We start from the raw sequence: 26,327 nt of genomic DNA, 5'->3' as shown, positions 1-26,327 counted from the left end.
AAATTGCAGAATAGATAAACAAGATTACACTGTATAGCACAGGGAAATATATACAAGATCTTATGGTAGTTCACAGAGAAAAAAATGTGACAATGAATATATATATGTTCATGTATAACTGAAAAATTGTGCTCTACAATGGAATTTGACACAACATAGTAAAATGATTATAAATCAATAAAAATGTTTTAAAAAAAAGCATTAAAAAAATGCTTAAAGGTAGGAAGATGTTGAATAGTACTCGAAACACTGACAGAATGTTTTCTACCAAGTTGGTGCTCAAAAGCTAATGAAGTGGAATCATGCAACCTTTAACTTAAACAAAATCACTTACCTCTACTTTGCTAAGAAAGAGAAGGTTTATGCTGTTCTTCTTTGTAACAAGGATCTTCCTCCCCTTACCTTTACTTCCTCCCTCCACATTCTTTAAACTAGACATTGGTTTATTACCCCCAAAGAAAAGAAAAATCACATCAGAAATACAAAGGAAAACAAAATAAGTTAATTATTGGCTTGGTAACATCAATAAATCAACCTTGTCAATGAGAATATTTTGGAGATAATTTCACTACACTGGATTTTCATTTACCGAAGTAGAGAACCCACAATTATCACTACTATACTCCTGCCCCTTCCCCACCCTTCCTCAAGTAAGGCATTTCCTCTGTATTGGCCTGGAATAGTCTCCACATTCCCATTCCAGCTCCCCATCTCTAGGTGGAAAAATTAGGCTACCTTTTAAATACTTATGAAGATTTCCCTTTGGCTTTAATTTGGTTTTCTTTCTTTCTTTCTTCCTTCCTTTCTTTCTTTCTTTCAAAAAAAAAAAAACAAAACAAAACAAAAAAAAAACCTGCTGCATCTCTCTCATCCCCTTCTCCCCCGTGTAGGGTGCTGTACCATTTCCATAATCCTCCACCAGGAGTCCCTCACTTCACTAAGAGAAGAACAAGCAATCAAATGTGTAAGTCATATTCCTGACTTTCTCGTCTTAACACTTTCTTGCAGTAGTAATCCAGGACTAGGAGAGTCAAGCACCAAGCTAAACTGGCATGCTCAGTAAGCTCCATCATGAGTAAGTTTACACACTTTTCCTCGTCTCTCTTCCCGCATCGTGAACATTGGTCCCAAAAAGCACAAGTCAGAAAAACAGGCTACACATAAGCTGAGGAGCGGGAGAAGAAAGACCAGCATGAGCTGCAGGGCACAAGCTACCGGCCCCCCATCTACTCGTAAACCCTGACTTACTCCCCCAGGGGTTGCAGCATTCCTAGAGGTACTGCAACACCAGGTCGATGCGTGGAGTGGATGCAGGAAGCTCCTATTACAACTCCCTGCTCCAAAAACCCATTTAAGATATTGTCCTTGGTTAGAAGAGTTATCAAATACAAAATTAATAAGAATAGATAGTACACATCATCTTAGCCAAAAGGCTGAGAAGTGATTGATTCTCTTTTTCCTTTTCTTCTTCTTTTTTTTTTTTTCTTTTTGGTTGTGGTACAAGAAAAAATTTACCCTAAAAATGGCAACATTTTGCTTTTCCTAAATAGTCAGGAAAAAAGAAAAGAGAAAGCCTAAGTGATTTTTCATAGGTTCTAAAACCCTAACCAAATTCCTCAACAGGTTTTATTCTTTCTACACACTGTTCCAATTTCTCATCCTCTTCTTACTTCTCAACCCCTGCAATTCAGTGTCTATCTTCATCGCTTCATCAACAGAGAACTTGCTAAGGTCACTAATTCATTACATGTTACAAAATCTATGAACATGGTTCAGCCTTTATCTACTATCACGTGTTAATCAGTCCTTCTGAAGGAGTCCTTTACTCCTTTATCCCTGGTCACCCCTGTATTTCCTTTGCAGGCTAATCTTCATCCACTCAGCCATCAAATGTGGATTTCCAAAAGCATGGGTGGTAGACAGACAACCTTTCTCTCTCATCCTCTGTACTTTTTAAAGAAAAGCATTTCCACAGCTTTAATTGCCACATATACTATGATCACCTCCCCCATATTTATAGCTCTCATCCAGGACGATCCTCTGAGCCTTATATCTTTATTTCAACCTCCTATCCTACATTTCCATTTAGAGGTCTCAAACTCAGCATGTTCAAATTCAGCATATACAAAAAACAAGGTATTGATCGGTCCCCTAAAACATGACTCTACTTTGGTTTCCCCATCTTAGTGAAACTTGCAGAACTAAGAGTTCTACTTGAACCTTCCTCACCTCACCAGTCATATCCATTCTATCACAAAGTCCCATTAACTCTTCATCCTCTTGATTACTACTAGTCCACTCTAAGAATCATCATCTTTCATCTTAATTACTGCAGTAGTCTCCTAACTGATCTTCCTACATTCATCTGGCCTTTCTCTAATCGACTGCAGGCAGTGTGATATTTTAAAAATGCAAATGTAGTTATTTCCCACCCACCATTCCCAGCCACCCTCATTGCATCCGAGTCCAAGATTGCCAATAGACACAAACTGATCCAGGCAACTGTAACTGCATGTAAGTGTGGGTGGAAGTAAAAGAGAAGGAGCTACAGAAACAAGTCTGAGAATACGCCTGAATGTGTACGCCTAATTACATTTCAAAGCCTCCCGCAAAGTTTCTAGGCTTGTTCACCATTTGAAATCATCTATGCCTTTTCACAGGAAATGTCAAGTTTTCTCTATGGTAAAAATCTTCATCACTTTCCACTTTTATTTTTCTCTCTTCATGGCACAAAGAAGTCATATAACATGGTTGAATTTCAGGGGGCTTTGCCTTTTGAGAGGCAGCACAGTGGAGGAGTTAAAAACTTGGATTAGGAAGTCAAATAGATAAGAATTTAAATCATAGCTCTGCAACTTATTATTATTATTTGAGCTTATGTCTTTATTTTAAAATAGGAATCTCTCATAGGTATTTTTGCTTTTTTAAAGAATTTTATGAGCTCATCTATGCAAAGATTCTAACATATCATCTGATGTGCAGGAGATGGCCAGTGAATGTTGGTTCCTTCCTACCAGGATGGGTGGTGCCAAAATATTCTAGTCCAAAGAAAATCCCAAAATCATTTGCAAATTTCTTCATAGCCTAAGTTTGCTTCACAGATGCTTGGAAGTGAGTGTTGAGGTAAAGTTTTATTTCTGTTGATTCATTTTAGCTAACATATATTAAGCATTTCCTATGTGCTAGGCTTCATGCTATGCAATTTATATTCATTATTTAATCCCCACAAATTCCCTGTGATGTATCATACTATTCAATTTTATAGCTAAAAAGTGCCAGAGCTCAAATCTGAACTCAAGTCAACTGACTCCAGAGCTTGTGATTTTATCTATAGGATTCTGACATCTCTCACTGAGAGACCCAATCTGGAAAACTCAGAGAAGTAATGCCTTTGATTATCCAAGTTTCATCATGGACCTATGGAACACTTTATTTTGCTCAAATCCAGAGCCGGAAATTCAACCATATGAACTTCTTTTACATGAAGCAATTTCACTTCATTACATTACATGGCAATTCTAGGATTACAGACCTAAAATGTACTTTAGTTTTCCATGTTTGATATTACAGAAATAATCTTTCTGGAGTTATCACATTTAATAACTCTTTCTGGCAGTGTTAAATACTGATACCCTAAAGGATTATGCATACAGTGTTAAAGATAGGATCGGATCTGGCAAGAGAGAAAATTTTAATTGTGATCTTTATACAATCGAGAATAGTTTAGAAACTTGATTCTGACAGCCCTGTGTATGAAAGCATGTAAGCCTCTATCTTTGACAATACTGATAGGTTTTCAAACAAACTATCTCTGAAAGGAAAGTTTAAGCCCCAGAGAATATTCCAAATATACAGGGCTGTGCACCCGGAATAGTTATGCAACATGATATGAACTAAGTTCATATATAAGGAAACATTTATTTTCCCCCAAGGCTGACTAAGGGTTGAAATCTATCCCATAAGGGAATTCTATGGCAAAACCCAAAGAAAAACACATCTGTCTGACAGCCCACAAAGAAATCCATAGGAAAATATGAGATGTGTCAGGAACATTAGTTCACAAATCTGAGTACATTTCACAGTATTCGTGGAAATTTGGATTCAAGAACCAATGTGAAAACCACAGAGTACCTATAGCTAAATAGAGTCATTGCTTTGCTTTGTTGGCTCCTGCAGTTCTGAGAAATCTAATAAATATGATAGAACCCATTAATGTTTTGTTTAAGTATATCCTAAATAGAGTAACCTCAGGGCAAAGACCTTTGCTGGCTGACAAGTCTCAGCTTGCCTTTGGCCACATCATTTGATCATTTGAAATAGTGAAGATGTGTTAAAGTATACTTAATAATCTTGTACAAGGCTGAGTATATGATAGGTACTCAATGGAATATTGATCAATTGAACAATTTCTCTTAGAGCACTAATGCTGTTTTTAAGAGGGCAATGTTTAGCTAATAAACTCCTGTTTCTTTTTTTTTTGTACTTTCAGATGATCGACTTTCATCTTCAGAAAAACTTGTAGCCCAAGTATCAACAAATCCCTTTTTAAAAGACAATTAAAAGCATGGAAAATGTTGAGTGGCATATTTAAAGAGCCATCATTTAAAAAATATATCAATCATACAAACTTTTTAATTACATCTCTATGCAGGTAATTTTAAAATAATTGGAAACAGTAAAGAGAGTTAGGTAGGACTGCTTAATTCAATTTCTACATAATAGAAAGGCTGACTTTCACAAAATAAAATAATATAACCTTGCATTGATCACATGAATCACTGGGACTAACCCATAAAACATGAGTGTACTTAGAGTTTTAGTACTCAGAAAAACCTCAGAGATCATACATTTCATTCCTCTCATTATACAAATGAAGAAGCAGAGCCAGCACATAGAAATTGACTCTTTCACCAAAGTACCAAGTAGAAAAAACAAACATGGATCCACATGGGATCAAGTCCAACACTTTTTCAATATTGCAGATGATCAACAACTCACTGGGATCCTTTGAGATCCCTAATGTCAAACAGAAGAGCAAAAAATAAATCACAGATTTTTAGAAAATGCATATAAGCTATATAGCTTAATGAAGGTCAATATTCACAATAGCACAATTAGCTCCTAGAAAAGTGACTCACACTGTAGCACTCAATGAATATTTGATAAATTAAAAAAATCATATTTTCATATGCAATCACCACTGAAACATAAAAGACACAAGCCCATCCCCATATACCTTGATCTGAAGGCAGCACACTTCTGTGGGCAAAAGCCACAGCTACAACGTTGATGTCAGACTCACCTGAGTTTGAATGTAAACTCTAAGAATTATTCCTTTGTAAACTTGAGAGATTTCTTCTAACTCTCAGCTGTGAGCTTCCTCATCTGCAAAATGAAGGTAATAACAATGACCTGCCATTGTTGTGTTCAGGTTCTAACAAAATAGTAAATGAGAATGCCTAGCATTTACAGAGTGCTCTATAAACATCACTCTATTTCCACTCATTGATGAATTTGGTTTTAAATGAGGAACAGTTTTTCCACTTAATTCAGATAATTCTCTGTGTCAGAGGCACTTAATACAAATGTACCTTCAATTCTACATTAAGAAACATTTTCTTTGAAAATAATTTTCTGTTTATGAGGATTAACCACCTATCTTTTGTCCCCTCAACAAACTCAGTAGAAAATAAAGGTCTAAAAAGTCTAGGAAATAAAAAAGTTTCATTTGAGTAAGCCTGAATTTAGTGATACTTAGGAACCACATTAAAAAAGAAAAAAGAAAAAGGCAGCAGCCTGAAGATTCTTAAATTAATCATTGATTAGGAGTTTACATAATTTAGAAGTAGTAATCCAAAACCTGTTTCAAATTAGACGAGAGAAGAAAAGTGATGTGGAATTAGTTACTGTTAAACTGGAATTCTTCTGATTGTGCTATTTATCAGGTAGTATTTCAGATAATTAAATAGAACTATGAGTAACATGAAAGATTATAGTTATGGTTCATTTTTGCACAGGTCTGTTGAGACTTAGAAATTATGTGCAGGCAGAGTTGGAAAAATTCCAACACAGACCATACTGAATTAGGCAACAGCTGGTGAAGAAGGTTTAGTTTAGGGACTGTTCTGACAGCTGGAGAAAAAGTGATATGTGGTCGATACTAAATGTCACATTAAAAATTAGCAGTAAATAATTACAAGTTAATTAGAAATGTACTGTCTTGATTTAAAAGCTTAAACAAGCTTCCTTGGGCCATTTTAAGACCATTTTAAAGCTCTTTAATCTCTGCTCAAGAGAATTTATTTTCTAGCAGGTGTGCCTTAAAGCTAAAAATGTAGACATGACTTGAAATCATTTCCATGAGCTTCAAGCACTTCCACATGTTTTAAAAAAATAGTAATTTCAATGTTGCTTGAAACCCAGGAAAGGTCATGGGGAGAGGAAGCTGTGAATACCTTAATCCTGCAAAATCTCATGACACATGGCATGATGCAATGGGGTTTGGAGCCAGAAGGCTTGGGTTCAAGCCTCTGCTCTGCTAATTACTAAGTAGGAGGTTTGGGGTAAATTCATGCCCTTTTCAGACCTTAGTTGTCTCATCCAACTTGGGAATAATAACATCTACCTTCCAAGCTATTGTGAGAAGTAAGTGATCTATATATATATAGAACCTAGAATATGGTTCTCAAATTGTGCACTGAGGCACCCCAGGGAACTGCAGGACATTTATAGGGGAAGCACGGGATATTTTAAAATTTCAAGGGAAATACAGCAATATTTGAAATCTGTCAGCCACTGTGTGAACTACTAGTTCCAGGCAGTTCACAGCTTCAACATCAGATCATACTACATTCCTTTCAGTGACATCATATCTCTGTGAAGCTGAGTTTTGGTGATTGTTGGACAAAAAGCAAATTAGCATGAAAATCAGTGTACAACAGGAAATGAAGATGGTGGTGTTGAATCTGATTCTGATGTCTGAGAAGTGTGCAATGCCCAAGAGGCCCATACATCTTGTTAGTAAGTTAACTGTGGTTAAGACTAAAACAATTTTTTTCTTTCAACTATGTGTATTATTTTTCTCAAAAAGCTACTAAGTTGTTAATATATACATTTGAAGTGGACTTAGCCACTCAATCAACAGTATAGTTGTTATTTATTTTGGTCTAGGAATCCTGAGGATGTCGTAAATAGAAAATAATTGGAGAACTTCTGCAGTAGGTACCTAATTAATATTCGCTTCCTCTCAGGCTTGATGTACTTTCACATGATTGAACCCTTTCTCTCAAAATCTAGACAAATTTATTTCTGTTCTCGTCAATAATGGTTACCACTGTTTTCAGCCTTTGCAGTTTGATGGGGCCATGTGATTACCTTTGGCCAGTGGGATTTAAAGAAGTTATGAATTCTCCATTAACTCTTCCCCTGCTAAGCCATTTCTACTGAGATGAGGAGAAAAGAATTCCTCACTATCTAACTAGGTTCAATTGTCAGGTTACTGTATGAAAAACAAGTTTTCCGGGAAAGTCACCTGGACCCACTGTCAAGCCGATGAGAGTTGCTGGTTTGTGTGCTATGAAGTATAGGCTTGTACTATATGACTAATACTCAAACTTCTTTCTTTCTATTGCCTTCTTCACCATTCTCTTAAATATGGCTTTCTTACTCTTTTTATGGCCAATTCTAAAAGATAATTGGGTTAATAACCAATACTGTAGAAAATGTGGCCTGAAAAATAGAAGACTGGATGGTGGAAAACTCAAAGAATAGTTATTAACAGTATCAATAAACACCCTGATCATAATGTTATGCCCTAGATAACAAATAAGGGTCAAAAATACATTCAGTTAACATCAAATTATGGTTTATCACATTTGAAGGGTTAAAAAAATGTGAACATTTTAACAGGACAATTTTATTTATGTACAAAGACATATACAGCATGTTAAACCATTTTTATATAAAATATTGGAACCAAGGATGTTCAATAACAAGGTATTTTCTATATTCTTAGAAATTTGGCCTTATATCACAAATGGGGAAGCGATTCAAACATGCACACATTACTATGCTGGGGAAATTTCTAATTGGGCTATAAAAGTAGTCATTTTTTCCAGTGGTTATAGAATGACAGTAGGAGGATATTGCTTTACGAGGAAAATTTAAATAAGTTCCTCAATACTTCAGGTATTAGAAAGAAGATGAGATTGTCTAGGATGAAGTCAGGAAGAGAATGAAAATTATATTCATTGAGCCATCAGTATTTATTGAATAGCTTATGCTTAACATGCATTCCATTGTGCATTTCATAAACGCTACCAGGTAACTGGGACTCAGTATCTGATTCTAAAGGGTTATTAGTTTAGCAAGGAGACAGACCTGGAAAGTATAATCAAAACAAAATATGTCAATTACTAAAGAGCGACATATTGAAAAATCACAAATCTACAAAATTAACTTTTCTTGGAAGAATCTGTGAAATTTTCATCAAAGAGGAAATATTTAAGCTGAATCTTGAAAGATGAATAGTGTCAAGAATTGTGAAGTTTTGAGATTTTACACCATTAGAAAACTAACGAATTATCTTGCAACAGTTTCATAGATGCTAGCAGAAAACATAAAATTCCTGAATTTAACAGAAAGATCTTAATTACTCAGAGCCATAGTCATAGCCAGACTATTAGCAGTTTCTTATACCCATTCCCTGAGTCCCAGTTTCCACGGGTAACCCAACAAAGGCCAGGTAACACTTGCACATACAATAGGTTGCATTACAGGGGAGAAACCCTGAGCTAAGGGAGCCCAGTGTCTTTTATAACAGGCAATAATAGGCCAGCTCTTTGCTCAAGAGGAAGACACTATCACAGTCTTCCAAGGCTGCTTGTCATACAAATATGCCAGAAAAAAATCATCTGCAACAAATGCATTGAATGCCTCTGCTCTTAAGAAATGCAGAAATATAAGAGATCCATGGAGAATTGTCTCCCAACAAACAGGAGTCAACAGGATGGTAGCAGATGATATCTGAACAGGATGTATAATAAATTTGAATTGCTGGAGTACAGAAAACCTTTCAAAGAATGAACCAGTGGGAGGTGTAGGCATAGGGGCAATGTGTGTTGAAAAGAAAAAATAAATCCATAGAATTATATTGGAATTAGATTATTGAGTAGAAGAAAAATATATACAGTATTAGTCTTTGTTCATCAATATTTATTCAGTGTCAGCCTCATGGTAGGAATTCATTATATTAATTGAATAAACGGATGAATGGAAAACCTGCTTTGTCTTATAAGCATAGGAAGTCATGATAATTTTAAATGAAGAAGCAAATGATCATATCTGGCAGGAGTGTGACTAAAGCATTACTGTTGAAAGAACAATTTAGGCACTTTGCTTGTATTTAGTAGGTTTTTGTGATGGATAGGTTAGGGGAGGTGAAGGTTTAAACTGAAAGAAGAATTGAGGATTGAGAGTTGTTGAATTAATTTAGAAGAACCAACAAAAGAATCTGGTAGTCAACTGGATGTAGAAGGAAGAGTTTGAGGATAAATGTGAGTTATCTAGCAGGTTTAGGAGTGTAGGGTTGTTGAATAAATGGTGATGTCACTAACTGAGATAGAAAATGTAAGAGAAGATTCAAGTAGGAGATAATTAGCTTGATGTTGAGCTTGTTTCATTTACAACTTAAGACAATCCAAGTGCAATGTCCAGAAGGATTTCTGAAGCTCCAGAGAGAGAACGAACTGGCAGGGAGCAGTAGGCATTGAGATAAAATGCTAAAGACAAAAGAGTGAAGGAAATAATCCAAGGAGAAACTCTATGACTAACAGAAAAAAGGCTTGCTTATCTATGAGATGTACCAACATTACTGTGTGGGAAGGAGAAAAGGCTGGTTAAAATGGAAAAATAAATATCGGGAGAAGTAGAAAGGGAACCAAGAGAATGATATGCTAAAACCAAAGAAAGACAATTTCAAAAGGGAAAGTCATTAGCGAGGAGGTGTCAAATAGGATGGGTGCTAAAAAGTACTCACTGGATTCAGGTTTTTGGATCATCGCATATTTCAAGAAAATAGTAGGGGCAAAAGGCAGATTATAGAAGGAAGTCTTAATTCAGAGAGGGGAGAGATAGAGTCAATCAAGTTGGCATCAGCTTATTTGGTGTGTTAAGAAGCGAAAAGAAAGTACTTTTCCAAAAATACACCTTAAAAAGAACTTTCCAAATGGCACCCATAGATCATCACCTAAAATTCCCTCCATTATACGTCACTACTTTGAGTCATAAAGGTTTTTTCTTTTTCAAAGATTCCCCCTAATAAAATGTAATTACTCCTGAAAATAGTCATGCCTTAAACTCTTTCTCCGAAGCGTTGGCTGACAAGAATTTAACAGAGAAAATGTTCTTGGCTAATGAGACACCAGAGTGATCTTAGTATTCTAGAAGCAGAATAACAGAGGAAAGGGCCTATTAAGAGGGGACCTGTGAGGTCCCAAAGAAACATGGCTCCTATTTAATTAAAATTTCCCAAGTTTTTCCCAATTCCAAAACTTTAACACTAGTGTCTGGAACAAAAGAAGTAACTGGTACATTAATTATTTTACAGGGTACTTTACACCACAAGGAAGAATCACAACTAAGAAATTTGGGGAGAGGAGCACACACAGTGTGGAGCTCTTGCATACAACTCACATGCAGCTCCCTGAGTATCAGTTATACTGCAAAAGGAACCTGAATTGTGACCACATACAATTTAACAATATGCTGCAAAATTTAAAGGTTTTGAATACTCTCTTTACCAGAAATTCTACTTCTAGGAAGCTATCCTAATTAAATAGTCACGGACATGAAAAAAGATTTATTTACATAGATAGTCATAATAGCCATGTCTACTGAAAAGTTGAAAACTCAAATATCCATCAATAGAGGATGATTCAATAAACTACTATAATATTCTCTGATGAGAGAATATTATGTGGATATTAAAATTTAAGTAAATGGTAAAAAAAATATTCACAGTAAATTGTGAAGTTAAAAAATCAAGAATTTAAATAGTATACATATAGTATAATCAATTATATATATAATTATATATACATAGCTCTAGTTACAGGTAGATTTAGACATGACTAGAATAAAGACTTGAAGAACCATGCTAGTCAAAGTTATCATTCACTTGGCCTACTACAATAATCTCCTAAATGTTTTCATCTATTCTTGGCTTCTAATAATCCTACTTCTTCTAGACTGCAGCCATATAGTTTCAAAATGTAAATCCTATCATATAATTCCTAGTTAAAAATACTTAAAAGTGTCCCGTCCACTTTTAGGATAAAGACAATCTCCTTCTTGCAATTTGCAATGATTGTTCCCTATCTGGCTCACTCGCTTGCTCTCTCTCTCTCACCTCCTGCCCCTCTCCCCACTGCCCCAGGTCTCTCTTAACTCCACTGTCTGCATTCCTATCAACTGTACTTCAAAATTCAGTTCAAGCAGACACATGTGAGATATCCTTATCCTCCTAGAACTAAGCATTGTTTTCATCCTCCCTAATTTGTACAGCATAAGAAGCTTCAAAAATCCATTCTTAAAGAGGAATTTATATTTCCTACTGTATTTAAAAACAAAACAAAACAAAACAAAAAAAAAACAGGCAAAAAAGTTTTCAATCAGCCCTGAAGCATGGTCTGGGCTAGAAAACAAACAAAAATGCACAAAGGCAGTTGACCTCTCACTGAAGGGTTTCCCTGGCAAGCTGTCTTGCTTACCAGGAGAGCATAGGGCTGTTATCATTGGGGTATAGAAAGTGGAGGATCTACATTTTTGTCTTTGTCTCTGAACTATGGTCACAGAGGAATACTGAAACATTAGCAATAGTCACATCCTTCCTCATCACATGTATCACTCACACCAACTGTGTGTCTTTAGGAAAATCCTTTAACTTCTCTATACCTCAGTTTTCTACACCACAAAAATGGGAGCTAACTCGGTCCTATGTCTCTTTCTACATTTTGTCCTGATAGCTGTCACTCTAAGACTTGCTGGCCTTGGTGTTCACCTTAACTTGGTTTCACCTGTATACAAAATTGGACATGAAGGACATATACTGTTTTACCTTGGTCCTGTAAAGACCTGGGAATGGATTTGACCAATAGATGCCTCAAAGAAAAGATTGCTGGAGAAGTAGATATCACACGGTATTGGCAGACAAGTTAAAGCTTTTAGCCAAATACATTCAAATGCATAGGTCAAACCCCAGTAGCCCAAATGTTTCATGAATTTCAGTAGCTGGATAAACCTCTAAATTTGTATAGTGTGCGTGTGTGTGTGTGTGTGTGGCCTTCTTGCAAGGGAAATCCCCCAAAACTGCAAACAATCCTCCTTGTGTGCCTGAGGCCTAGATTGTTCAAGACTACATTGAGATAAATTCACAAACAGGTTGTGTAATGGGACACCTCAGGAGGCTGATAGGCTAACAGACCCTAATCTTAATTAGACCCTAATCCTCACAATACTCCACATTAAAATTCATTTGAAAAAGATACTAATAAAAGGGAAATAACATGTCCTGCCAGGAGAAACCAAGGTAGACAGTGAACTCTTTAACTCATAATTTTTCTTACTAGTCTTTTTGATTTTACAGCATGATATGTCCTGAAACTTTTAGTAAAATGGAGGTTTCTCATTTCAGCCTAACTGCTCTTAATTTGTTCCAAATGTAAAAGTTGCAAGTTAAGGTCTGGTAACCATCGCTGTATTGAGTTGATAATAGAAATAGAGCTGATCACCATCTGGTTTGGTTCAGAGTACAACTTGCTGCCTAATATTGCAGAATTTGAGTTGGAAGTCCCTTGTATTTCATGAATGCCACAAAAAAGAATTTAAACAAAAAGCACTCCCCAATAGTCATATGTCCTTATTTATTGCTCTATAGGTTTGCTAAATATGGAATATCACATTACTAATTTTGGCTAATTCCAGGGTACATAAACAGGCCAAAACCTCTTAACATAAATTATGCCAGAGCTGCCTAATGATAATTTGAAAACTTCATGGTGCTGGTTTTCCAGAGTTATGACAGAAAACCATTTCAGAAATAAGAAACAAAATTGGAAATTGGTTTCTTGTTGCATGCTTCCTTTACCAATGCTGCTGTTGCAGATCTACGAAAATATACTTGATTCTACCACATTATGAATAAATTGGAAAATCTGATTTATCAAGAACTACCAGTGATTTCTAAAATAGATTCTTGACTCAAAAGGAAGCATTTCACAAGTCCTTTCCAATTCTAAAATTCTCTGTTGCATTACAATAATTCTGGCAACAATCTAGCTTTATAAAAAGGAAATATTCTCCTAATTATATAAAATTATTACTAGGTATGATATTCTCTGAAGAGTTTGAGAGTCCAGACAATGAATATTTAATGACAAGGACCATGTTAATCTATTTCCATTGTATTCCCAATGTTTTGAATTAACCTTGGCACACAGGAGTCTACTTAATGAATGGAGCCCAAGAGACATATACGGGAAGGAACAAGTCTTTGAATAACAACTTCCTATTTGCTTGAAATTTCCAGCAATTTTTAATCAGGAGCATTTACAAAAGATAATCAGAAGGTAAAGTCTCCATAAATAACACAATAGCACACAATGCTCCTTTCAGGTATAATATCTATAGTGGCAGGAGACCCCAATTTCCTGAAGGCTCATTGCTCACTTATTTAGGGATTCATATCCAAAAATGCAAAAGCAAGGCAGAGACACAGTATGGGAATAGACCTCCTTGACAGAGTTTTTTCTTTATATGGTTATATAAGTACAGAATATCTCAAGGCACTTCCTCTACTGCAAGGAAACAAGATTTATTTAGACATAGCTTTCTCAATTAACAAAGGCATTAGGGAATTCTTTCTGAAACGTATGCCCAATTTTAAGCTATATTAATAATTGTATCATTTCATTTTACAAGCTAGACCTTCTAATACAACCCAGTTAAATAATTCTAAATATCTAATGGCCAGTTTCTTTGGTTAAATGACTTGAATGTAATCAACGATTTGCAAGGCTGTAGTAGAAGTCATCTAATCCTGCTCTCTGCATCCAGAGTCATATGAAAAAGCATCAAAGAAGGTACAAATGAATCGCTCCTATTTTTAAAGACCTTCCAAATAGATTTTAAGAACATCCATTCAATGACCTTCCAAAAATCCTTCTAGAATGAAGCAGTTCTTTAAACTTCATTTTCCTTCTACACCTTTTGGTCTACCTGTCTGCTAAAAGAATAGCTCTCATCTCCAAAACCTAATGTCCATGAACTATGGATTGTTTTGTTTGTTTCTTTCTTTTAAAAGTATAATTTCCATAATAAGAGCAAGGTTGAGGTAAAACAGCAAATTTATCTCCCTATTCCTTCTTTTCTTTTTGCTTTTCAATCTTCAAACTCCTTTCTTTTAAGGTTCTGCACATCATACCTCATAAGTATACTGTGTATTTGCTCTGTCACCCATCAGACATAACTCTGCAGAGAAAAAAAGTGTCTCTGTGGCACATTATAACTTGTGCCAATAAGTCCCCACAGTATCAAGAAAATTCCTTTGTACCGTGATGAAGGCATCTTCTAATAGCCAAGAAAGGAAATGCCAATCCACATGTGTATCTTAAAAGAAACTTCATGTACTTTGTTTTTTCTTTACAGCTGACAGCCCTGCAATCTGGGAAGCTAAGCAGAATTGGGTCTGTTTAGTACTTGGAAAGGAGACAGTTTGAGAATACCCAGTACTGTAGGCTTTCTCTCTCCCCGCCCTCATTACCCATACCCCACCTGCCCAGAACAGTGTGGTGGTGGAGGAAGCATACTGAACTCCAGATAAGCAATAGGGTGATTCAATACCTTTCTATGAATTACAATCCCTCACTGTGCTGAAATTCTCAGGACAGATTTTAAAATTTTCTTTCAGCTCTAAAAGTCTGAAATAGATTTTCATAATAAAACTGACCATATGGTTAGGAATAGGGTATGTTGATGAATAACTGAATTTAAGGAAGTAGAATAAAGCTAAATGGATGCAAAATTGACAATACTCTGAGCTTATGTTCTCCTTTTCCTCTGCATTAGTTTGCTCTGACTTTTCCTCCATGTCTGAATCACATTTTTCCTCCACACTGTTATATGCAAGTTCTAGTTCATCCTCAAGACCTAGTTCAAGTCTAATATTCTGCCTGAAGCTTGTTATAATCCTCATTAAACTCTCTATCCTCTGAATATTATACCCACAGTCTCAACCATATGCTTCTGGGTTTAATTATTCTCTGTTTTTTTCTCATGTATTAGTCTTATCTGCCCATCCAGACTGTCAATTCCCTGAGGAAAGTTAAACTGCTGTGAGCTTTGGTACTACTCCTTCCAACAATTTCTAAGTATGACCTTGAGCAGGTTTTTGAAACTGTGCCTGAGTTTCCTCATCTCTAAAACAGAGCTAACAATAATAAGCATACTTGGTTGTTGGGACATAGCAGATAATCAATAAGTACCTGCTGATGGATTAATGTTTCTTTAATAATTTGGAAAGTGTTTTATAAGTACTTCAATATCATCATTATAAAAATCGGTTTCCATTGGACAGTATTTTAGACCTAAGGATAGGATAGTCAGGTGATTTAGTACTGACCTTGCTTCAGATCTTGATGTTCGAAAAAAAAAAAATCTCTCTTAGTAGTCATACTTGCTTTGTCTCTGCTTCTCTCAAAAAAAGACCAAACAGAAATCTGTTTGAGCTTTGGTGAATGTTTCTATTCAAAATAAAGTGGAATTTATTATATCCTTATTTTATGAATTGAATATGTCTGCTAAATATCCATAAGAAGGAAAGAAAGCATGCTGAGAGAATCTGTTATAGGCAATGGTTTAGACACCCCAAGCTTTTGATACATCATTCACAAGAGGGGTAAGCAGTAAGACTGTAAAATCACCAAATGAATATGATTAGGGCAGGCCAAAATATCACTCATCTTAGCTGTCCTTCCCCCTGGTGTAGTCCCTTGGGGATAATGGGCTTAGCTCACTAGAAAAATTTTTCCTATTTTCTCTTCTGAGAGTAAAACAAAAGCAAATGACAAAAAAGTTTAGTAAAAACCTGCTTACCTTTAATTGCTAACACTAAGCGGTAGAGAAAGGCTTATAACCGAGAAGAGTGTTTTCTATTTGTGTGTATGAATTATATGATTTTGTTGGCTACTGAAGGTTAAAACACTCAGTGTAGTTCCTGTACAAGACACTTCATTGTTACTATCCCGTATATAATATGCTGAAAGAACAACAGGTAACAAAACTAGGGACACTTAGGTTGGCTCTTCTTGCGGTACACATCATAAGATTCAAGACCCCAACTCATGGAACTAAGTTGCTGTGATTCAGCACGCACATGATGAAAAAGCTGCACAATATGAGGAAATGACCACAGAGGAAGGAAGATTTGTCAACATTACAAATGGAAAAGAAATTTTCTAAAAAGGCCTAGCCTGAATGTGAATTTAGCTTGGATGTGAAAGGAGAAATTGCCCAGCATTTTCCAAATGCTAGCATTGCTGGAAACATATATAGATCCATCAAGCAGGGTCAGCCTTCCTGCCCACTCATAATAGCTCAGTTTGAGGAGGATGATTACGGAAAAGCTGTTTCTGCTCCTTTGATTTCATACTGAATCCTGGAGTCTAGGATTATATGAGCTCAACTAAATTGAAGAGAAGCCCGGTTACTCTTGATTTTCCAACTTTAGAGAAGGGGATTAAAGACACAGACAGTCCACAACTGTGATAGGACAAAGGTCATTTATCCTATATACTATTGTCAATGTGATCTTTCTTTAAACCCTGCCCACCTGCCCAACAACTTTCAATGGCTCCCTATGGCTGATAGAATAAAATCTAAATTTGGTAGTATGATATACAAGGCTCTTCATGATTTATATAGTGCCTATTTTTCCAATGTTTCCACTGTCTTCCATATGAAAATACCTGTGCTTACTTGGATTCACTTATTCTTTTATGCTTTTACCCAGTTGCTTGGAATATCCTAGCCTTATACCACTACTCTTCCTGAATTAAGCAGGGAATAGGATAATATACTATGAAAAACTCCTCTCAATAAGTTATGTTATATTATATATACAAAATATATATAAAATGTCTGTCTCTTACATATAAAATTATATAAACTTATAATTCTCTCATATACAATCCAGAGGTAGGTTTGGCAGAGCAGCTCTGTCATTCGTAACACATAGCTCCCATAGCTCTGTGTTCAGGACAGCTGCTCTAATTCTGACCAAGTCGCAGCCAGTGGTAAAGGGGAAGAGGGTAGGTATGAAGGCCATCAGCTTCTTTCTTTAGGGAAATGGCCCAGAGTTGCATAAATTAGTTCTCATATACCAGTGGCCAAAATTTAGTCACATGGACTTACTTGGGTGTGAGGAAGGCTGGAAAATGTAGTATCTAGCTGAGCAGATTTGTGAAATATTTGGAAATCTGTTTTATGACTGAAACAGGATATCAGTGAAGTAAAACACTGAGCGAGCATTCATGAAGCAGACTCAGGAAGAGCAGCTGATGAGTAGTGCAGGGAATGAGCAAGAACAGGCGAAGGAACAAGCCATATCCACTTCTCTATATACAACATATACAAAAGGCTACTATCATGCAATTGTGCACTACAATATAATTTATTAAAGCAAGAAGGGAGATGAAGAGTAGGCAGAAATATACAATAAATAAATACTCACTTGGAGAATTAAGTAGTTTTTTAACGGTTATCATTGAAATATAATAGCATATTAAGTATCTAAAATATAATGCTCTAAAAAAACAAGCAGAACAAAAAACTGAATGCGCACTAGAATTACAACTATGCAAATATATGTTTGTGGGGAAACATTTAGAAGTGAAAGCACCAAATGAGTAACAGAAATCACGTGACAACAAACACACTTATGGGTGGCTTTTAACTTTATCTTCCAAACTTTCTGTAGCACTGTTAAATTAGTAATAAATGTTTTCAATTTACTATTTTTAAAATTTACCTTTGGGAAAGATCTTCAGCTATCTAACTTTGAGGTAACTAGTTCAAGATGAATAGAGCTTAAAACCAGGACATAAATTGAAATGTTTGCATTTTCTTGCATTCAACACTGTGCTAGGTGCTGTAGATATAAAGATGAATTGAATATGATCTCTGCCTTTGAAGACTGTCAAATGTAAAGGGGAAAAGCCTTTTCAAAAATATAACTATGATAGTCACATGAATATGCAATGTGACTCTCAGAGGAGATAATTCAGTTCAGCCAAGGAAATCTTCACAGAAGAGTTGGCATTTAAATGGGGCTTTGAATAGTGATTGCTCATCTAAATTTTTTTTTAAATAATAAAATAAATAAATATAGCTTTGAAGAACAAGTAGGAGTTCAGCTGATAGACAAGGGAAAACAAGCAGATAGATGGAATCTGAAAACTTACAGCATGGTAAGTAATAGGTATGGTGGCTGAAATGAAGGGAAATAAAAATGAAAATTAACATATTGAATGCTCACTACATACTGAGCACTGTAAATAAGTCATAGCTAATTTAATACTCACAAAATTCTAGGAGTTTAAAACTACTATTGTTCTTATCTTATTGTTATCTTATCTTATTGTTCCATAATTTACTGTTATGGAAACTAGCCTTAATAAAATTAGGAAGCCTGTCTGAGCAAATCACACTGGAAGTGGTAAAGATGGAATCTGCATCCAGGTCTGTGTGACCTTAAAGCCCTAACTTTATTTACCAACAACTACAATACTGAGGCAAGAAAGTACCTTTATGGTCCTATCAAGATAGTTAGACTTGCTAATATTTTGTAATAACTATAAATGAAAAGTAACCTTTAAAATTGTATAAAAATATAAAAGAAACTTTAAAAAAGGAAAGTTAGGTTTAATTCCACAAAAAATGTAAAATAATAAAAAATTCCTAAGGTACCTTGGGAGGCTAGAGAGATTGGAAGACCAGTAGGAGCACAATGAAATAGTCAACTAAATCTCTGAATCAAGGAAATGAAAAGTAAATGGAGAAGACTCAAGAGGCATTTCAGAAATTGAACCACAGAACTTAATGATCATGAAGAGGAAGGAGCTCAAAGTTTATACTTTAGCGACTAAAAGGTTAGTAAATAATTTAATCAAGAAAGTGAATAAGAAAAGTATAAAGAAAAGAAAAAAAATAATGAATATGACTGGGGCAACTTGAGTGTTAAGGTATCAGCAGTACATCTCAATGAGCACATTCAAAAGGTGGTTATAAGCACAGCCTACGGACAGAATTCTCTTCTAGAGTTTCTCCTGATGTTTTCACTCACCAGTTGAAATTCTGCATTTCAGCAGAATTCCTTTTTATCTTAATAGTTGGTAAAATTAATAGTTTAAAAATAAGTCTTTTGAAATAATGAAAATTCATTGTTGATACATTCTTAATTAATAAAACTAAAATATATTCCACATTTAAAGAAATCATTTCAAATTTTAAAATATAACCAATGTTTGATAATTTAAAAATAATCTCATATTTTCCCAGCCATATCTGAAGTTTAAACAACAACAAAAAATAGCTCAACTAGGAAAGAGAGAGATTTAGTTTGGCTCTATGTGCAATGGTCATTTTTTACTTGAGATTTCCAAAAGTCTAATGTAATAGAGACATCTTTAATTGGACAACTTCAAATGCCTTCTGTGCATGTCAGGGAAATGAAAATGCCAAATGATTCATCAGAAATCCAAATCTGTCAGGCACAATTAGGAGTAAGAACAGCCTCATTAGGAATTGTTGATTTGGGACCACTCTGCTATTGGAGATTTTCTGATTTTTCTTTGCTGACTGAAGGGTTCTTTTGTGTCAGCCCTCAGTCAACCTGCTTTAATAGATTATTTCCAAAGCCAACATAAAGTATAATTTCTTAAAAGACTTCTTGTAGAAAAATTTTAAAAAAAGAATGAAGAAATGAGTGGAAAATAGTACAATCAGCTATGGAGCATTTAAAAATCAAGTCTATATATACTCCCAGAAATTTTGCACACCAATGTGAGATTAAATTTCTTCCTTCAATTTCTTATTTTCCTGAAACTCAGACCAATTAATATAATAATATCATTTAAACATCTATAATTCATAGTGCTGAGTTAAACCATAATGCTGAATATTATTTAAAAATTCAAGAAAAAGTACAAAATATGTAAAGCAGTTAAGTCAGATGGCATTTAAAAAGCCTTCGAACTCATTGAAGAGATGAAAATAATAAATATAAAATAGTTAAATAAAGCCAAGTATGTAATAAATTATTAAGTTCTATAGTATATGCTTTGCTACACAGTATTATCAAAACTGAGAGAGGACTTAAGCTGTCCCTAAGGCAGAGTATTTAGAGAAGAGGAAAGGCATCCCAAACCCTTCAAACTGTAGGCCAAGGAAAACATTTAAGGGAATTCTCATGAAAGATTCTGAAACAGTGGAAACCTTTCTCCAACTCTTTCAATTGATGAGAAGTCCCTGGAAATCCCTAAGGAAATTTGTAAGGACCCAAGTGGTTGTAGCATTAGTAGTAGAAGTAATAGTAGTAATATAAAACCATGACTTTAAATCAGCGCCTACCACCCATTCAGTGTTTCGTATGTGCCAAGTACTGTTTATAATTATTATATGAGTAATCCTGACAACAGCCTTAGAAGTAGATATTCTTATTCCCATTTTGCAGATTAGGAAACTGAAGCTTCTCCAAATTGTGCAAAATCTGAAATGACTCACACACTTTAGCTCTTCTTAGAAGAAATAAACTGTAGAAATATATTTATGCAGCTCAGCTGGTAGCATTCCAGTTAATTCACTAATAAATACTAACTGATAACCAACCATATGAATGGTTATGCTAGGAATTTACATTTTAAGGAAGACTTCTTCAGGATGATGGAATTGATCATAAAACTGATTCTATCAAATGACTATAACTCAATAAAAAAATGCTTAAAAAAACCTGGTTCTATCAGTAAATACATATGTAAATATCCAAACGTCACTCGTTCTGATGATTGCTATTTCACTAAGGGAACTAAATTCAGGCAAAAATCACATTGCTGATTCCTATCATTAAGGAAGGGTTAAAGATTAGAAGAGATAAACAGCTCAGAAGGAATTAAAATCAGAAAAAGGGAAAGCGAGGAGACACTTGCCACTAGAGGAAAAATAGAATGTGGTTATTCACATTACCAAAAGCAACAGTAATTCACCATGAGTGTGATAACAGACCTAGCAACATGGGTATGGACAAGCTTTATTTTTTGTGTAGATTAATGTTGGATGATCTTTCCAGCTACAGGGTATTATAGTGAAGAATTACTTCAAATATCACTAAATAAAGACACTGTATTCTGACAGAATCATTACCAAATTGAGAAAATCAATATCAAATCAGTAATTTGTCTAGCCTAAAATTTCATGCCACAAAAATTTTAGTTAATCTAACTAGCTAATAGATATGTCTACTCACTCTTACATTCTGGAATGAATAAAATAATAGTGTGGAATTAGGAAATAACTTTTAAGTTCAATCAGTAGAAGCATGAGTTAACTGTGTAAGAAGAGAATGTACTTCTGTTCCTCTACAAAGCAAAACTTATTGCTTAACATATGTATTTAAAGTTAGAATTACACAAACAATTAAATTCATGGTGTTACAGAAATGAAGCATAAATACAACTGATGGAAGAATTCGGCCATTACTCAGAGATTAGAGAGTTTGATAGATTTAGTATATTCCAACTTTTCAACTTTCTGAACATAATTAGGTCCTGCTATTTTGCTCACCAAAGATCTGCACAAACAGATATGGGCATTTTTGTGCCACTGAGCTCTGTCCTAAGCACAAACATCGGGTTGAGCCATAGCTTTTTTTTCCCTGAATCAATTTTTCTTCCTTACAAGAAAAAAGAAACTATAAGAGCTAGCTGGATGCTTCAGTGCTGAAGGAAATTGTTTTGGTGTAATCCAAAAAGAGGAAAAAAGCCAGGAAATTTAGAAAGCTCAGGCCATTTTTAAACCACACCCGGTCTGCTGCACGTAGGCTGTGTGACTTCTGTTTGGCAACTTCCAAAACAGCTATATGCACCATGCAGGCTCAGAGTTTAAGTCTTAAATATAGTATGTGTGGCCTTAACTGGCTTCTACCAGCTGACTATCTCATTTTATGCAATCCAAATCAGCCACAATGTTAAATATCTGTTTAACTAAATCATACTGAGTGCAAAACTGCCAGGCAAGCAAATGGCAGAAGAATTGGACTCTTAGGTTTAAAGATATAAGAACTAGTTACTGACTTGTCAACAAAGAAACTATTTGTAGTAAATCCTCAACTGATTAAAGTGAAACTAAATAATTCTAAAAATTCAGCTAACACCACAGCAAATCAGAGATGTGGTTAGAGATTTAGGAAGAGGATAATGATCAGTGATAATTAAAAAACACCTGATAAACTAAGGAGACCATCTTTCACCATAGGTACAAATTCTACCTCTTACTTCAGGTTCAAAGGATTTTAGTACTGTTAAATTCCTTTCCTACAAATATCTTTGTTTACTGGGAATTTAAATTATTAAAACGGTAGTGCTTTGTGGTATAGAATGTTTTTTATAAGCAATATAATTTGTTACAAAACAACATATATTACTTTTGCCAAGTTGGGAAGTATAGTTGTTTGCCCAGGATTGAATTTTTTATTTTGTTGACTTTGTAGTCCTAATCTACAAAACCTTCTGTCGTGCTACTTTTGAAACAAAAATACGAAGGTTTTGGTGTATGTAGAAGTGGGAGATTAGTATTTTTTGAACGATAATATGATAACTCAGGTCCTAAACAACATTTGTCTGGTCCAGATTCCCTTGGATGTAATTTGTTGGTTTAGATTGTTCTACTTTAATTGACTATGAACGCAAAAAGAAAACAATCCTAGATTAAACTGTTTAGAGAAGACATGCCACACTTAAAATGGAAAGGAGGGGAAAGGGGGTGGGAAAGGATAAATTGGGAGTTCGAGATTTGCAGATACTAACTAATATATATAAAATAGATAAACAACAAATTTATACTATATTCAATATCTTGTAGTAATATGGTGAAAAAGAACATGAAAATGAATATATGTATGTCCGTGTATGACTGAAGCATTATGCTGTACACCAGAAATTGACACAACATTGTAAGCTGACTATACTTCAATAAAATATATATATTCAACAAATACAAAAAAATAAAATGGAAAGGAGCAATATCTTCTATTCCTACTCTATAAAAATCCAGACTTATTTGTCATTTGTTCTTTAGAAATGATGGTCTAATGAGTATAACACTTAAATGGTAATATATTTACTTCTATTCATTTTCAAAAGCAAGGCTCTGATGGAACATTTGTGTTTCTAATTTTTTTCCTCTCTGGCATATAATCAGCTTGCTCTTTTCCAAATGACATTTTGTTTCTGGGCTTTGCTATAATGCTAATAATCTTACTCATTTCCTTGTTAGATTCATTAACTTACTCTGAGCCATAGCAATGTTTTAAGTGTTGTATCAAAATCCAAACTTGAAACTGTTTATTAATTTTGTAATATAATGTTATCATTTAATTTGTGCCACAAATTAGTGTTCTTTGTCTTCTTTTATTCACTTCCCTTTATTTGATAATATTCTCAATCAAGTCAAATTTGAATATGCACAAATAGAATTTCTATGAATTACCTTTCTATCAGAACTGGGTAAATGGCAATGCCAAAGTAGAAGACACTGATCATATTTCAGTTACTGAATGAATTTTTCAAAATGTTTTACACACTGAGAGCATTTCCATATGCCATAAAAACTGAATGTTAGAATTTTTATATAGAAAAACATCTGTATATCTGAAATAAGCTTCTTTATTTTCTATGGTTAACATGAAATGCTACACTGTTACAATCACAAAAGGGAAATATTAAATGACACCTGACCCCTTCTAATTTCTGTATGTGAAATTAATAAAAGTATTCTTTTATTTTAAACATCAACCAGATCTAAATCTAATGGCCAGAACCTTAATAACAACTGTATTTTCAATCACACTGGATATTTTTCCATATATAAAACTATATTAATAAACATGTAGTCTTAGAAACAATTTTTAAAATTTTATCCAAGTTTTATCTTATTTGTCATTCTAATTTGGAGAATGGATGGTATTACATATGTAACTAACTCATTAATACAAAACTTCATAACTCCATGTAGCTTCAATAAAAAAAAAAAAACATTCTGGAAAAGGAAAAACTATGGAGACAAAAGATCAGTGGTTGCCAGGGTCAGGGGAAGGGGGTGATATAAATGCAGAGCACAGAGGATTTTAGGGCAGATAAAATATTCTACATAATATTATAATAATGCATATATGTCATAGTACTTTTGTCCAAACACATAGAATATACAACACCAAAAGTAAACTCTAAGGTGAACTATGGACTTTGGGTGGTTATGATGTGTCAATGTAGGTTCATCCTTGGTAATAAGTGTCCCATTCTGGTGAGGGGTGGCTATACATGTGTATGGGCAAAGGGTATATGAAAAATTTCTATACCTCCCTTTCAATTTTGTTGTAAACTTAAAATTGCTCTAGAAATTTAAAAATCTTTAATAAAAATATTTACAATTATCTTTAAGTAGCTTTTAAAGCTCAATTTTAAAAATTTGAAGGAATGCATGTCCCATACCCTGTTTATTTCCTATCAAACATTATATTATCAAGGTAGTCACACAAGTGACTGAGAAAAATAGAATTTTTCCTAAACTCCATGCCATCTCTCACTTTCTGCAATATTCATTTCATCAAGCCCAACTACTTTTAGTAGTTAAACAAACTCATAGAAATAAACAAACAAATTCATAGAAAAAGAGATCAGATTTGCAGTTACCAGAAGCTGGGAAGGGTGAACTGGATGAAGGTGGCCAAAAGGTACAAACTCCTAGTTAAAGGATACCAGCAATGTAATGTGCAACATAATAAATATAATTAACACTACTGTGTATTATATATGAAAGTTGTTAAGAGAGTAAATTCTAAGAATTCTCATCACAAGGACAAAACTTTTTTTTTCTATTTTAAAATTTGTCATCTATTTGAGATGATGGATGTTCACTAAACCTACTGTGGTAATCATTTTACATGTTTGTAAGTCAAATCACTGTGCTGTACACTTTAAATTTATACAATTTATGTCAATTATATCTCATTAAACTGGAAGAAAAAAGTTAATTGCAAAAACAAGTTTTAATATTTCTTAAAATCTGCCTATTTTCTCTCATTTCTTTTATACCTACCATAGTTTCATTTTTTTCTCACTTGAGCTACTCTGTTACTTCCTTTTTTCACCAGCTTAAGTCTGTTCCGAATACATCAATTACAGCGCTAATAAGATATTACTTCAATGTGGACAGCACTTTAGTAGACTCCTACCATCCACAGGATGAAGTCCATGCTCCTAAGTATAATGTACAAAGCTACTGGTAATCAGGCTACTCCTGTTTATCCTTCTTATGGTAGAAATCTAATTCTAACATAGCCTGCTTTTTATCCAACAAATATTTCTTGAATGGTATTTTGCTGAGTATCTTCTTCTTTAAATTACCTATTCATGTACTTTGCCCAGTATTCACTGATTTTTTAAATTCATAAATGTTCATGTTATTATACTAAATGATTTTTCTTCACCTATTGAAAAAACATTCATCAGCATTAATATATTTTTACATAATAAATTCTTTAAAAATTTATGTTGTCATCAATTTAAGACAGACCAAAATTTCTGTGATCCCACTTCATCTAAAATTGCGTTTTCAGTAGTATTACTGACTCACAGTGGCTACAACAGGAAGATTCAGAGTAAGGGAGAGGCAAAATCTTCTCCTTGGACTTCAGAAGCCAACCCCAGTGATTCATATACCATCCATCCTTGTCTTTCACCAATTAACATTCATATTATCTTCATTTACCACCATCTCTGTACTTTTCTGTTTCTTTTAACAGTCTTTATTTTAAAGTCTACTTAGTCTGATATAAATATTACTCCAGCTTTCTCTTGATTTCCATTTGCATGGAATACCTTGTTCCATCCCCTCACTTTCAGTCTGTATGTGTCTTCTAGATCTGAAATGGGTCTCTTGTAGGCAGTATATATACAAGTCTTGCTTTTGTATCCATTCAACCATTGTATGTATTTTGGTTG

At 34.5% G+C, this 26,327-nt stretch overlaps 1 protein-coding gene and 1 non-coding gene across 3 annotated transcripts in view; both read right to left on the bottom strand.

Annotated features, from left to right (window-relative positions):
• EMC2 (ER membrane protein complex subunit 2) overlaps positions 1-26,327 on the bottom strand; it is a 479,224-nt gene that overhangs the window by 390,888 nt on the left and 62,009 nt on the right. For both annotated transcript variants that reach the window (XR_012502164.1, XR_012502163.1), the window contains exon 13: positions 5,303-5,385. The gene's annotated coding sequence lies outside the window, so the exon portion shown is untranslated. The remainder of the gene's footprint in view (positions 1-5,302; positions 5,386-26,327) is intronic.
• On the bottom strand, positions 1,255-1,445 carry LOC123617090 (U2 spliceosomal RNA). The gene has a single exon (XR_006725165.1). It is a non-coding gene; the product is annotated as a U2 spliceosomal RNA (small nuclear RNA).

Source organism: Camelus bactrianus, chromosome 25, assembly GCF_048773025.1.
Source record: "Camelus bactrianus isolate YW-2024 breed Bactrian camel chromosome 25, ASM4877302v1, whole genome shotgun sequence".
NCBI classification, from domain to species: Eukaryota; Metazoa; Chordata; class Mammalia; order Artiodactyla; family Camelidae; genus Camelus; species Camelus bactrianus.
This window is presented reverse-complemented; position numbering and strand designations above follow the sequence as displayed.